Here is a 15,293-nt window from a genome sequence, read left to right on the forward strand (position 1 = left end):
CCAGTTAAAGTCCCGGCTAAACTAGCAGGTAGATGAACCGACCGCTAGCTGCTTAACCGTTAGCTAAGCGACAGGAAATAAAATAGCGATGTATCAGGCGAGGTTAGTTGTTGATAGTGATGATGACTATTTGAGGAATTCTATTGAATATTTGCAAGATGCGATGGAATAATTTATTACTAAATATGAAATGATTCGCCATATTCGTCAAAGTTTTATTAAAAATTACATGAAAGTGTAGTCACACGATTCGATTCTCGTTGAGTCGTATATTATTATTTGACTTTAATTGATCACGAAGTACATAAACTGACGTTGACGCCATCCCCACTACCTCCATTGATTTTTACGTGATTTTTATATGGTTCGTGATCTCAGGGTAGGTTCGGCCTTGTGGCTAGAGGTAGGGGTTAACGCAGTAGGGCCCCCCGAGCTGTTATGGCCACTTGGGATGCCTGAAGAAGAACACAAAATTACTGTTTGATGCCTGATGAATTTATTACAGCACAGCCCTATACATAGTGCTGCCTTTCCTGGCCGTAACGGTTGTCCCAAATTGAATAGTCACACGCGCAGCCACTTTCTCAGTGGCGGCTCACGATTTTACTACGCGTGAAGGACATACTCTTGCACATGATGCGACGGTTACAGAATAAACCCTAACATGACATATTATACCCTGACGAATAAAACACTTCACTATTATATAATAAGTATTACACTGGGCTAATGACACGTAGGCCCGTAACTCCGGCGACTCTACCTGACTCTTAGACTTGTCCCAGATATTGACTCGTTAGTACGTTTGGTGGCACAATACCGTGCGGCGGTTACAGAATCAAAACCCTTGACGACAGTCGTCGTACCCTCCTAGATGCAGAGACCGTACCTGTCCGCCGACGTGGGCCTAAGGGAGGTATGTTCCCCCCAGTGCACCGGCTGTGAAGTGCTACGAGCAGGGACGCACCCGCGTGCGCCCTGGTACGTCAGCGGACGTCAGGGGTGTTGTAAATAGTTATGTTTTGTATACACATTTTAAATAACCACGAGCCTCCACAGTTAAATATAACTCTCACGTATGAAATAGTGTATGTAAATGTTGTGTAAATACTTCGTTTGTCTTTAATCTGTAACTTATTAATAATTCATTTGTGTTTGCATTTCATTAACTAATTAATTTTTATATCGTTATTATAATTCTTTAATGCATTCGAGTGCTATGTTAGTCATGTAATCGCAGCCTGGCGCACCGCAAGGCGGGCCTCTCCCACGCCGGCCGATTTCCCCTCCCCTCCTCCGCGGCCCGCGGGCCTCGGCTCGCTAGCGGGCGGAGGAGGGCAGTGGCGAACCAGACGCGGAAACGAGCAGACGTGCGCCCGCTCCGCTCCGTTCGGGAGACGCGTTTCTTTGCTCTGAGTTCGCAGTCAGTGAAAACGTCACGGGATTGCCTCTGCAGTCGAGCTGCTTTATATCAGTATTCGTTTTACTACTGGGCATTTCCCAGTCATTACATATCATTTCGGGACTTTAGTTACATACATCATAGGCCGTGAATGTGCCTCTTCGAACCACCGAACTCTCTCGGTCAGTACGTGTATTTACTGGATCTTTTCCGTTTACGTGACGGGTCGCGTATGTGCTGTGTAGCACTGCTGAACTTTCGTAACCGGTGCGATTCGCTATGGAGTTCCCTTCTTTGTCTTTTTGGGTCGCATCTTGAGGCCGAGACTTATTTCCAGGAGTCCGGGTCGTGGCGGGGAGGACGCTCTTTCCGCGACGTGCCGGCCAGACTGCGGCAGGATTCTTTACGGAATAAAAGGGGCTCGTGAAAACGGACATCATCGCATTATCCTTGGTACCATCTACCGTTCCTCCTACCTACGTAACGTTCCCTCCAGATCCCGTATTTTCCGGTCCCGGCCACATTGGCCTGAACTCACTTTCTCACCGACGAGAGCTACATGGGCAAATCAGCACAGTTCACCACAGGAAATTAGGGACCATAGGCCGAGGGACGTCACTCTAACATGACATATTGTACCCTGACGAATAAAACACTTCACTATTAAAAACTACGTATTACACTGGGCTAATGACACGTAGGCCCGTAAATCCGGCGACTCTACCTGACTCTTAGACTTGTCCCAGATATTGACTCGTTAGTAATTTTGGTGGCACGTGTCGCCTACTGGCTGCCCCGTGCGGGCTGAAACTATTTAGACGGTCGGCTAGATTATTGCGTGAAGCGCCGACGTAACTTCTCGTAGATTCCCCACAGTACTTACGTATAATGCTGAACACTCGTCTTGGAGCACTGAATAATTGAAGTGAAATACCACATGGTAAATTGAGGCCGACCATGGAACTGTACGAAAAAGATAGAGAAAGTTTACGACTGCTGTAAGGGGAGCTAACCAATTTTTATCACGAGTGTTGTGTAGTGTTATGTTTTTGCGTGTATCAATTTCCGCCCAAGTGCCGGTCGGCCAGCGTGCGTGTAGAATCGTCTAGCGCCTGTTCAGTAATAAATATGTGTAACCACGTTTCAAGAGAGTCCAATGAGTGTTTTCTTTGTTTGTAGTTAGGCATCAGCCCCTTACGCTGTCTAGGGAGTGCACCCAACTTCATTAGCATATAGTTTCACGTAATTCCAAGTCAAGCCACAGAGTCTAGGGGACACGCTGGGGCCGATCGACCCACTCACGGTTAGACGACAGAGCTAGCCTGGCGCCCTCCCGGAAAACACCCCAATTTTCACGCACAGCTCCTTAGACTCGCCGCGGGAATCGCACCCGAAACCCCGGCCAATGGCAACCTGAGGGCTAGCTAACCTTTAGATTTAGCCGGGGGTCGTAAAACCAGCCCTTAGAAGGTGATGCGCTGCAGCGCCATCTAGCGGCGAGTAACAAGAAATGGATAGCTTAAAGCGATTTCATAAAAAAAAAATTAATGTGCACACACACATATGCATAGATAAATGTGTGTGTATATACCCAGTCAATTCGTCGAGTACTAACCAAATCTTATCTTATATTGTTTTGAAATTTAAAAAAAATAGTAAATAATGAATTTAATGGAATTATGAAATAATTCTGCAATCATTGTTTTTATAACCATTTTTTGATGTTTTTAATGCATTCATTGCAATATATATGTAAAATAGTAAACTGACGCCAACCACCGGTGCTCCCTCTGGGTCGCACAGGCCGTTACATCCCAACAACACTTACTCGTAAGTGCAATGAACACGCCCGAGCGTGATGTCCGCCGTGTGAGTTTGACGTCGTCCGGCCGACGACCACCCCAGAGCCCGAACTGCACCCGCCAGTATACGCTCCCGCTAACGGAACACATCCCTGGCCATGGCCCACCCAAGTCAGGCGAGCCGAACAGCGATTAAAGGCAAACCCGTGAAAACCTGAGTAGACAAGAGAAGAACCGTACCCAATCCTCCTGGAACATTAAATTAGGATTTTAGCGACAATAAAGTCTCTTCCAGACACACCCATTTAGAGTCTAGCGTAATGAGGTCAAACCTGGCGCAAGAGAGGCCGAGCCTCCCTCGGACGCCATGCCAGTTCGGGAGTTCAGCACAGCTCACGGACCGGGGTGGACCTACGTCCCACGGAGGGGCAACAGCCTTTGTCTTCACCGAAAGTAACGTCCGGTAAATATAGTCACTAATTAACAGAACCCCTTTTTTTACTTAACCTCTCCGTGAGTACCCGGTCCCCCTTTTCGGTCCAGGACCTAATCCGACCGCATCAGTTTAAAGACACCCCGCACCACACTTGGTCAGCAGGGTTGATCTTCAGTATACGGCACGGGCCGCCTCCCGCAACTCACAGAACTTTACTTAAGGTCACGCGCACAGTGCTGACCACAAACCCGCAAGGGAACTTGGACAAACTTAATTGCGGTGCGTGTTTCACCACAGTGGGCACAACACCCGCGCAGAGACATTCGTATACGAGATTGGCCGTCTCCAACCGCCCACCCCTTAACTCAGTGTATTTTTGTGTCCCGTATTTTGTATTACTAACTTACGTTACCCGAGTAACGAGTGCCACGTAACTTGTGCGCGCCCCCTTAATTCAGTGTATTTTTGTGTCCCGTATTTTGTATTACTAACTTACGTTACCCGAGTAACGAGTGCCACGTAACTTGTGCGCGCCCCCTTAATTCAGTGTATTTTTGTGTCCCGTATTTTGTATTACTAACTTACGTTACCCGAGTAACGAGTGCCACGTAATTTGTGCGCACCCCCTTAATTCAGTGTATTTATGTGTCCCGTATTTTGTATTACTAACTTACATTACCCGAGTAACGAGTGCCACGTAACTTGTGCACACCCCCTTAATTCAGTGTATTTTTGTGTCCCGTATTTTGTATTACTAACTTACGTTACCCGAGTAACGAGTGCCACGTAACTTGTGCGCACCCCCTTAATTCAGTGTACTTTTGTGTCCCGCCTTTGTGTTACGAAATTACGTTACCCGCGTAACCAGTGAGACGTATGAGACGTAACAGCGTCCGAGGCCCACTTAACGCGGAACACAAACAATACGGCGCCACGGAATAACGAGTAAACCCCCCCCCCCCCCGGGGACCTCTGTAGAGTGTTGTATTGTGTACGACTCGCTCCTATGAATAAAAGGTACGACACCACCACCTCAACTCCACGTCTCTTATTTAAACATCATCTCACGCAACACCGCCGCCGGCCCTAGTGGGCCACGCAGGGGCACATACATCCACGACCCCAAACTCACGACTAGAGCCGAGCTAGTCTGGCGCCCACCCGGACAATACGTATCAAGAACCGCCTTTTCCCACCAGGAGCCACACCGGGACTCGAGCCCGAGACCCCGGACGACGGCAAGTTAAAGTGCGCCGCGACGAACAGCAAGTCAACTACAGCACCCAGCCGGGTGTTGCAATACGCTAGTGTGTAATTAAATAAGTAATTCTTCTTTTTAAAACCAAAATAATAACAATTAAAAGATACTGAAAAAATATGAGAAATATGTGCAATTGTTGTAACCGTGGTGCTGTGCTCAAAACAAAACCATAATTATTGATAATAAATGTCCGGTGGAAGCGTCAGGCTAATTATCTAAAAGAACTTGCCAGAGGGGCACAGCCCCACTTACAAACACAATTTAAAATTAACCTCCCTGACAGTAGGAAAGGTTACGTGGATTGTGGTTTCAAGTAGCAGCAAATGAAAACACTCGTATGGTTTGGTTTCATTAGAGGCTTTTACTGTTGATTAGTAGTTTAGTATCTTTTCATTGATTATGTTTCTTACATTAGAAAATATCTTACGGCATTACAGCCATTACAAACAAAACTGCTAACAATGTCAGATTCTTATTTTTGATACATTACATTGAGTAACTAATGAATAAAAAAGAAGAAAGAGGGGCCGGGGGGGGGAACACCATTTCATACTATGCTAAGTTAAACTGTTTAGGAACATTGAGCTCGCAGGCTCATAAAACAAATATACGTGTTTAAAATACAATATTTTATAATAATATGGGAAACGTCCTAAAACTGGCGGAGTTATAAACTGTTCTTCACTTCTTTTTGAGGGGTGCCGAAAGATGGAGGGAGACTCCGTTATAGAGGCTCACGAGTTACAGGTTGAGGTGCAAAATGTGGCGCCGGAACTGGGCCGCCATCTTGAACTGGTCTGGGGTCCTTGAAGTACTCTGGGATTCTGGAACCCTCTGGGATTCTGGAACCCTGCCTGTAACCAATAATCCACCTGGATTAGCTTGGTTAGCAGGCAGTTTATGACGGGCGAAGTTAAGCCCAAAAAAAAAAATGCAACCTAACAGGTTTGTGTGGGACGAAGTGCAGCTTACCTTAGCTGGCAGGGTGAAGTAGATAGTGGCTGTCCCTGGGGGTGATCCGGGGATGCGCGGCACGGGAGCTCGCGGTAGCCATAGAAGATATAGTTAAGACGAAATCCAAAAAAAAACTAAAGTTAGACTTGACTAATTGGGCAGCTACTAAGAAAAATAAAAAAATCTAGGCGACATGGCCTGGCTCAGAAGCAACTACATTATTGCCGAAAGCGGATCACGATAGCTGCTGGTCGTTACTGCGACCTGTTGCGAAGATGCGCGCTGGACGAGAGCTGCCCTCAAAATCCCTGAAATGGCGCCGGGATGCTAACTTAAAATTAAGTCCGGTCGTCTGTTCCTCTGGAGGAGGGGATCGGGAAACCCGAAGTGCTCCGAAGGGCTCCGAAAGAAAAAAAAGGGCTCCGGCGACCTATCGACTGAGTGTGAGGTCGACTGTTTCTTCTGGAGGGGATAGGGGATAGCTGGTTCGTCCTTTCGCCGCTAGATGGCGTGGGCATGCAGATCGGAGTCTCGCAGAGACCATCGCGGCACTTGGTGGCCGCCATTTTGCAAGTGGGGGGGATTTTGGCCTTGAAGTTGGTCACTGCCCCGGCTGGCCGATGACCGCTGTGGACCAGGGAGGGGTGGGGGGTATGTCCGGTGAATGACCTGCCCTGGGAGACTTCGCCGGCCAGGCGTCGGGACGTGCGGCGGAGCTTGAAAAAAGGACACCAAAACGTGTTAGAGACCGCAAACTTCAGCACACCTCCGAGAAGGGGTTGGGGTGACCATGGGAAGCTTAGGGTGGCTACTTTCGTCACGCGTAGCGCTAAACTCGTGACGAGACGCGACGGCCAGTGGATACCGTTGCTGATGATAGCCCTGTAGTCGGCTAGACCCAGCAAATTTGGTGGGAAACGGTGGTGAGAGCACTATGCTGCTCAACAAGGTAACCTGCCGGTACACTTGACCGAACAAGTTTGGATGGGGCGAAAGCGTAAAATTAAAGTTATAAAAAAATTTAAAATTTTGTAAAACCAAAAAAATAAAAAAAATCGTGCCTAAAGTAGCACTGATTCGGCACATACTCCCCCGCTTGAATGCGGAGCATATAGGGAAAAAAATAAACTTACACTTCTTAGTAAAACTAGTACCAGGTTCGCCTGTATCTTACTACTTATAAAAAAAATATTTTTACGGTCAATTCGAAGGTGTATCATAATTATTTAAATTACCCTTAACGGTGAATGATGTCATGAGGAAAGTTGATCTCAGATGTTGGGAATGGTGTCACTTGACAAAAACTCTAAATATGGGCGCTGTGAGGCGGGCCTAAAACACTGGGCCGGAACCGGAACTTGGTCCGTCGGGTGCCAGTAAAGAAAGGTGGGGATTTGTGTACCCCTGAAAATAATGAAAGTGGGAATGTAAACCCCTGTACAATAGTCTTTCCATAAGAAGCCGAAGGCATTGGGACTCAGCCCTGCACAGTCAGGCGATGGAGAAGACAGTCGAATTTGCTGCTTGCTCGAAGGCGAAACAGAGCCTCAGTTCCAGAGTGACACATGGCCTAAGGGTGGAATTCCCTTGGCGGAATTTTAAATGGTTGGGGATGAAAACCCCAAAAGATCAACAATTCGTATGAACGAATGAATTTAAAAATATTAAATATTCGATAAATTAAGAAATTTCAGTGCATACCACTCTGATGTTTATTATTATTAACTAATATTTATTATTTAAAAGTATTCTGCAAACAAAACGATAAATTAACGACTCTTCGCACTCAAATTTAAATTATTTAAAGAAATGTAAAATTCAATAAACCAACAATTATAAATCAAAAAGGGATAAATTATAATGGAGCGGTCAGATCTTCCATGACTGCTGATAGGCTTCGCACTGCCTGAGAGGGGGTTTGAACATAGGCCTTCCAAAGATGAGTGGTGGAAATGTAACCCAAAGAACACTCGAAAATGGTCATGAGATTTTTCACTCAGAGGACCTTGGTCATGGCTCGTTGGCTCAGAGGACCCTAACTTTTGCGCCGCTCGTTGGCTAGCTTGACCTAGCTCCTATTTTAGAAAAACACATAAAAGAAACCAGTTTGCCGTCTGGAAGTCACGTAGCTCTTACTTAAATAAACAATCTCATCGATAACGATGTAAAAGAAATACAACTTTGGGGTAGAATGCAAAAGAAAAAAGAAAAATGGCTAGATGTGACAGCTTCAGTGCTCAGACTCTATGTACGTCACTGTACATCACATTTACGTACAAGGGAAATAAAGGAATAAACATGTACAAGTATTAACGCAAAATCAGTACAAAAAAAACACTACAAACATTATTCTTGCTTACTTTACGAATTATGAATATTAAAAAAAAGTAACGTAATAAGAAATTAAATATATGAAATCGTGGAACAAGATTCATGAAGATTCAAAAAAATATCAGAGAGGTATTTCTGAGTAAAAAACAATTAAAACTATTTACGTCAGGTGGCTTGTTAAAGACTGAACTTACGTATGTAAAAATTAAAAATTAAAATATCTTAAATTACCTAGCTTGTGCTAGCCTAGAAACGGGATGCTCAAACATACCCAAATTAATTAAGTGGACCTCTCGTTGGGGGTTGAAAGTATTTCACCCTTCTCGGTGATTACCTTAAATATTAAAATGAGACTAGTCACCTCGTAGCTGCTTAATTTAGGGGGAATACTTATTTTTATATGCGTGATTATATTATTATTATTATTATTATTGAGCTAAAAGAAAAGATAAAAGAAAATATGTCTGTTGCCCTACCACTTGTAATAGAAGCCGAATTAATTCCATGTCCTTTGACTGTAACATTTCCTGAGTCAAACACAAGGTTGATAATTAAATAGGGTCCATTTAAACTTGGTTTGAATTATTCAAAATAAATCCTTAAAATCATTTAATAAATAAAAAATATTAAATTCAGAGCTTAAATTTAACGTACCTGTATGCTTACAACTATTTATGTTTTTACTATATTAATGAAATGAAATTCATCCAGTTGATCTCAGATTTTGGATATCGTGTAGGAACACAAAATGGGCGCTGTGAGGGAGGCCGAAAAGCACTGAGGCCGAAACAAGGGAAATGGTCCTTGAGCACTCAGTGAGTAATGGGGATTGTAACCCTTGTATATGGGTATGGTAACCCGTAACTTACAAACTAAATTTGGGAATATAACCCCTGTACATAATTGTTTCGCTGTCCATAAGAAGTCGAAGGCATTGAGTCATAGCTCTGCACAATCTGACGATGGATCAGACGAAATGATGAATTTAATACTTGCTTAAAAAGCGAAGCACACCTCGGTCCCGGATACCTACATTTATTAACTCACATAGGCTCAATATGTTCAAGCTCCGACGGTTGATCAGACCATCAGGCTGAAGCAGAGAGACCTACGAGGGAATTTCACCCCTGAGTTAGTTCGGGTTCGAAACCCGAAAGATCAACAAATTTGGATGAAAAATGGATAATGAAAAAAATTTAGATGTTTAAAATTACCTAGCTGTACACCACCTTGTAAAGGAAATGAACACCGATCCAAAAAAATATAAAAGTTAATAAATTGTTTACTCAAAATTCATAATTACAAAAATATTATTTATCCTTTACTTAGTATTCTTAGAATAATTGGTAAATTGTTTATAGAAAACTCGACGTTAAAAAAAAAGGTATAGTACTCTATCTTACAATAAATTCCTCACCTCATGACTAGCGTAAAAAGTATTGGGGATTCAACCCGTGTATATAAACAATTTAATTCAGGCCTTTTCTTAAAGGCACGAGTGATTGCACCTCTCGTTGGGTGATCACGAAATAAATCTAAACAAAAGCTAGGCACATGGATGTGTATGGTGACACCATGAAATGGTACGTCGAAGTATATTCACTTTGCTTGTGAACGATGCAATATGATTAGAGTACTTGTTAAAATTACTTATGAACATATTCTTATTTTATGTTACTTAATGAATGGACCCTTTTTTAGATTTATTTTATGTATTATTAAAATACTTAATCGTTAATTTTAAGATACTTAGAAATAGTAAACAATGGAAGTTTCTTAACATTAGCTAAAACAAAAGGTTTATATTATCATATTATTTGTATTGTTAATATTATTTTAAGTTATATAAACATATTATGTTATAATTTACGTTTCCCTAGATTAAGAAAATACTTTGCTGCTATATTTAATGCAGTATTATTTATAGTGCTTGTTTTGTGACATAAAAATTATATTATTAGGACATACAAAGCATGGGTAGTTTGTTTACAAATTAAGTGTTACGTGGGTGGAGTAGAGAAGAGTTCCGCGCGGTTGGCGGCCCTGCCATGTGGTGAAGAGATAACATGTCGGCGCGCGCAAGGCGCCGAGAGACAAAACAAAAAAATACCACGATGTCCGAAAGGACTTCTATGATGAGTTTTTTTTTACAAAGATGGCCTGGTTTACAGGCGGATGTGTTATAAAAAAACACAGATAAAGGGAGGAATTTAGACAAACTTAGTGCACTGTCGGCCGTGAGGAACAAACTAGTCCGCAACGCATTGTTTCGCTGCCGGACACGGGGGCAACGACATGACCTTGTCTCCTCCAGCCGGTGAGGCGTGTAGGGGAGGGGTGAAGAGGATGACAGGGAGAATGACACGCGCGCTGATAAAGCACGCTGCATGAAGGACGGGGCCGCGCGGTGTCTCACCGCGCGCAAACACAGTCACAGCGGGACGTAAAATACGAGAGAATTTTAATTTAACTCACTTTGGGTGAATCAGATTGGGTGCCAGTTTTAGGACTTACAATAATACTATATATAGAAAATCTTAGTGACAAACAAAAAAAATATTTATACCAAATAAATTTAAAGCATTCTCATAAATCAAACCAAAATACAGTTAACAATTTAAGAGTAACCATATCACACAAACTGCTACCACATTGTAACCGTAACCATGCTAACTGCTACCAATTTGTAACCGTGGTGCTGTGCTCAAAACAAAACCATAATTATTGATAATAAATGTCCGGTGGAAGCGTCAGGCTAATTATCTAAAAGAACTTGCCAGAGGGGCACAGCCCCACTTACAAACACAATTTAAAATTAACCTCCCTGACAGTAGGAAAGGTTACGTGGATTGTGGTTTCAAGTAGCAGCAAATGAAAACACTCGTATGGTTTGGTTTCATTAGAGGCTTTTACTGTTGATTAGTAGTTTAGTATCTTTTCATTGATTATGTTTCTTACATTAGAAAATATCTTACGGCATTACAGCCATTACAAACAAAACTGCTAACAATGTCAGATTCTTATTTTTGATACATTACATTGAGTAACTAATGAATAAAAAAGAAGAAAGAGGGGCCGGGGGGGGGGGGGGAACACCATTTCATACTATGCTAAGTTAAACTGTTTAGGAACATTGAGCTCGCAGGCTCATAAAACAAATATACGTGTTTAAAATACAATATTTTATAATAATATGGAAAACGTTCTAAAACTGGCGGAGTTATAAACTGTTCTTCACTTCTTTTTGAGGGGTGCCGAAAGATGGAGGGAGACTCCGTTATAGAGGCTCACGAGTTACAGGTTGAGGTGCAAAATGTGGCGCCGGAACTGGGCCGCCATCTTGAACTGGTCTGGGGTCCTTGAAGTACTCTGGGATTCTGGAACCCTCTGGGATTCTGGAACCCTGCCTGTAACCAATAATCCACCTGGATTAGCTTGGTTAGCAGGCAGTTTATGACGGGCGAAGTTAAGCCCAAAAAAAAAAATGCAACCTAACAGGTTTGTGTGGGACGAAGTGCAGCTTACCTTAGCTGGCAGGGTGAAGTAGATAGTGGCTGTCCCTGGGGGGTGATCCGGGGATGCGCGGCACGGGAGCTCGCGGTAGCCATAGAAGATATAGTTAAGACGAAAACCAAAAAAAAACTAAAGTTAGACTTGACTAATTGGGCAGCTACTAAGAAAAATAAAAAAATCTAGGCGACATGGCCTGGCTCAGAAGCAACTACATTATTGCCGAAAGCGGATCACGATAGCTGCTGGTCGTTACTGCGACCTGTTGCGAAGATGCGCGCTGGACGAGAGCTGCCCTCAAAATCCCTGAAATGGCGCCGGGATGCTAACTTAAAATTAAGTCCGGTCGTCTGTTCCTCTGGAGGAGGGGATCGGGAAACCCGAAGTGCTCCGAAGGGCTCCGAAAGAAAAAAAAGGGCTCCGGCGACCTATCGACTGAGTGTGAGGTCGACTGTTTCTTCTGGAGGGGATAGGGGATAGCTGGTTCGTCCTTTCGCCGCTAGATGGCGTGGGCATGCAGATCGGAGTCTCGCAGAGACCATCGCGGCACTTGGTGGCCGCCATTTTGCAAGTGGGGGGGATTTTGGCCTTGAAGTTGGTCACTGCCCCGGCTGGCCGATGACCGCTGTGGACCAGGGAGGGGTGGGGGGTATGTCCGGTGAATGACCTGCCCTGGGAGACTTCGCCGGCCAGGCGTCGGGACGTGCGGCGGAGCTTGAAAAAAGGACACCAAAACGTGTTAGAGACCGCAAACTTCAGCACACCTCCGAGAAGGGGTTGGGGTGACCATGGGAAGCTTAGGGTGGCTACTTTCGTCACGCATAGCGCTAAACTCGTGACGAGACGCGACGGCCAGTGGATACCGTTGCTGATGATAGCCCTGTAGTCGGCTAGACCCAGCAAATTTGGTGGGAAACAGTGGTGAGAGCACTATGCTGCTCAACAAGGTAACCTGCCGGTACACTTGACCGAACAAGTTTGGATGGGGCGAAAGCGTAAAATTAAAGTTATAAAAAAATTTAAAATTTTGTAAAACCAAAAAAATAAAAAAAATCGTGCCTAAAGTAGCACTGATTCGGCACATTGTAAAATAATCATGTAATATCAAATTTAACATTTAAGTCCAAAACTGGTCGAAGCAGTTTTCCCGCGCTACACGTGTCTTGGCGCGAGGTCGCGCGGCTATCTAGCACCATTTGCCGCCGGGAGCTCACAGGGGTCGGTCGCTCTGCGAACGTAGAGCCTACGGTTTTCGCGCCATGTCCAGTTCATCGCCATAGTTTACCAAATCTTTTCAATTAGCTCTGCACCCGACACCACTTAGCCATTAATTCTTACGTGCGGCACTTCGCATAATCATTTGAAATCCCAACAGGGATATTGTGGCATTTTATGTAAATTTTACGTTCAAAGTACTCGGACAGCGGACTTAAGCCTTACACATTTTTCCAGGCTTCGATGCCAGTTAATCATTATTTGTTAAGGGCTTCTGGCAAGCCTTGAGTGTCATGGTGTACTAACTCTTTAATACGTGTCTTGGATTTAGCTAATTTTTACTGTGTAATGTATGTATTTGCAATCTAACCAAGCATTAACTTGACTTGTCCCGGGCTTCTGCGGGGGACCCTGGAATGGTTCAGGTGGGGGTAAAAAACCCCGATGAGAGACGCGATCAGGCGTCTGGGCCGAAGAGCTCTTGCAGCCTTGCAGCAAGTCTGGCCGAAATGGGCTGCGGCCGCGGGTCCCGAGGGCTGTCACCGGTCGTATAGGGCTTCGGGGGGGCGGCGGTCGGGGAGAGGAGGAACTTTGATGGGGATGAGGGGAGGAGCGGGAGAGCCGGTGGGTGAGACTGGGGTAGGGGGATGAGGGAACAGGAATTGAGCAGAGGGCGAGTGCCCTGGGGAGTACGGAACAGGGGAGTATTGTCCAAGGGATTCGGGATGGTAGGTAGGGCTGGGTTCCGCCAGCCCAGTGAAGTAGCCCAGCTGGTACGGCTTCAGCAGCTCCTCTGATGTCTCCTTCCGGGGTCATCCCTGCTGGCGAGAGCGCTTGCGGCCGGCCCTTTTTGGCATGGAGGGGCAGAGGGGAGGAGCGGGAGCGGTCCCCGAGCAGGGGTCGCTGCCCAAGTGCAGGGAGAGGTAGGAGTGGTCCCCCAGAGAGGTCGCTGCCTACCAGAGGAGGTAGGAGCAGGAGCGGTCCTTCAGAAAGGTCACTGTCTACTACCAGAGGAGGTAGGAGTAGGAGTGGTCCTCCAGGGAGGTTGCTACCTAAATAACACTGTTCAAGTATTATGCCGAATTTATTTATTCACTTGTATAATTCAATGGCTTCTTGTTACAACACTGGGTATTTACATATTTGTCCTGAATTATGCTGGGCAGGTTGACAAAGTTTCCTTAATTTACATTCTCCTTTGTCTGCCATCTAGGGGCGGGTGGCGAACTAACTTTCCTCCCCATAGATTATGTAGGATGGGTGGCGCACTTGGGGCTTGCGCTATCATAACAGCCGAGGCCAAACTGGTGGACATGACAAACTATGTCAACCTTTAAAAAGCTACTGTGTCTCGCGTATGATTTTCATCTAGCCGGGCTTACGCACAATTCGAAACATTCGCATTGCAGTGGGTTAGATTGCAATCACCTTTAAGAACGTTTGATAATATACCGCTGTCAGTGTATGTTTAACTTAATTTACCATATAAACAGTTGCAATCTAACATCTCTACAATAATTTGCCACAGCCTTCGTGTTGTTAGTAACAGTCACAGGATAGAACATTATACACGAGTTTGCAACCTATCCTGTTCGCGCGCAACGTCAATGTGTTGAACCAATCGTGAAGCACGGTCTGACAACAGACTCGGCCAGGCGTTGGACAAGCAAGTGCATCAGTCTAAATAAAGTGGAGTATCTTTTCAGTCAGTTTCCCTTTTATTTCAAGGCGTCCTGTGTTGCCTGAAAAGCCCAGGAAGTTCACGTGGACAACGCACTCCTGCCTGCAGCCACGAGGTCGAACCCCTGTTTTTGCCCCCTGAGATCATTTTCAATTTAATATTTATTCAAAACTTAATCAGGCAGCGGGAGTGGCGTCAAAACAAATTCATGTAGGAGCCTCGGTGAAACGCTGTGTGATGTGTTTGTGTATGTATTGTGTGATGCAGTCGAAATATAATTTACCTTAAAAGTTGGGTTGAAACCTCGTTTTTCGATCATATTAGCTCCAAACAATGTAATTTGAAAAGAATTGTTCTTTCGTATATTCTGCTATAAATGTTTCGATAGAGTTTCTTGACCAGAAAGCAATGATTCCAGTGGCCCCCCAGGGGTTGTTTTAATTGTAGTAATTGGACCTTTCCGCTTGCAAAAAATAATCTTGGTTGTTCATGTGGAAATATCAAAGCATTCGTGATGTTGACAAACAGTGCTCATTATTCTGAAGTTGACCGATACATCCGCGGCCTAATTGACTGCTTGGATCATATCTGAAATGTTTATGTCATAATGGCACACTTGGCAATCTTTTTTGTCGCTGTTCCAAATTATTTTGTGTGTATGCTCAAACTGAGCGAGTCAAACTCGATTTTGGAGTTGTTCT

The 15,293-nt window shown here is 44.5% G+C and overlaps 1 long non-coding RNA gene across 1 annotated transcript; it reads right to left on the minus strand.

Annotated features, from left to right (window-relative positions):
- Positions 1-5,048: 5,048 nt before the first annotated feature.
- On the minus strand, positions 5,049-12,497 carry LOC134535995 (uncharacterized). The gene is made up of 3 exons (XR_010075741.1): positions 11,712-12,497; positions 5,874-11,593; positions 5,049-5,755 (listed from the first exon to the last, which is right to left on the minus strand). It is a non-coding gene; the product is annotated as an uncharacterized LOC134535995 (long non-coding RNA).
- Between the last annotated feature and the right edge of the window lie 2,796 nt (positions 12,498-15,293).

This window comes from Bacillus rossius, chromosome 1, assembly GCF_032445375.1.
Source record: "Bacillus rossius redtenbacheri isolate Brsri chromosome 1, Brsri_v3, whole genome shotgun sequence".
Classification (NCBI taxonomy): Eukaryota; Metazoa; Arthropoda; class Insecta; order Phasmatodea; family Bacillidae; genus Bacillus; species Bacillus rossius.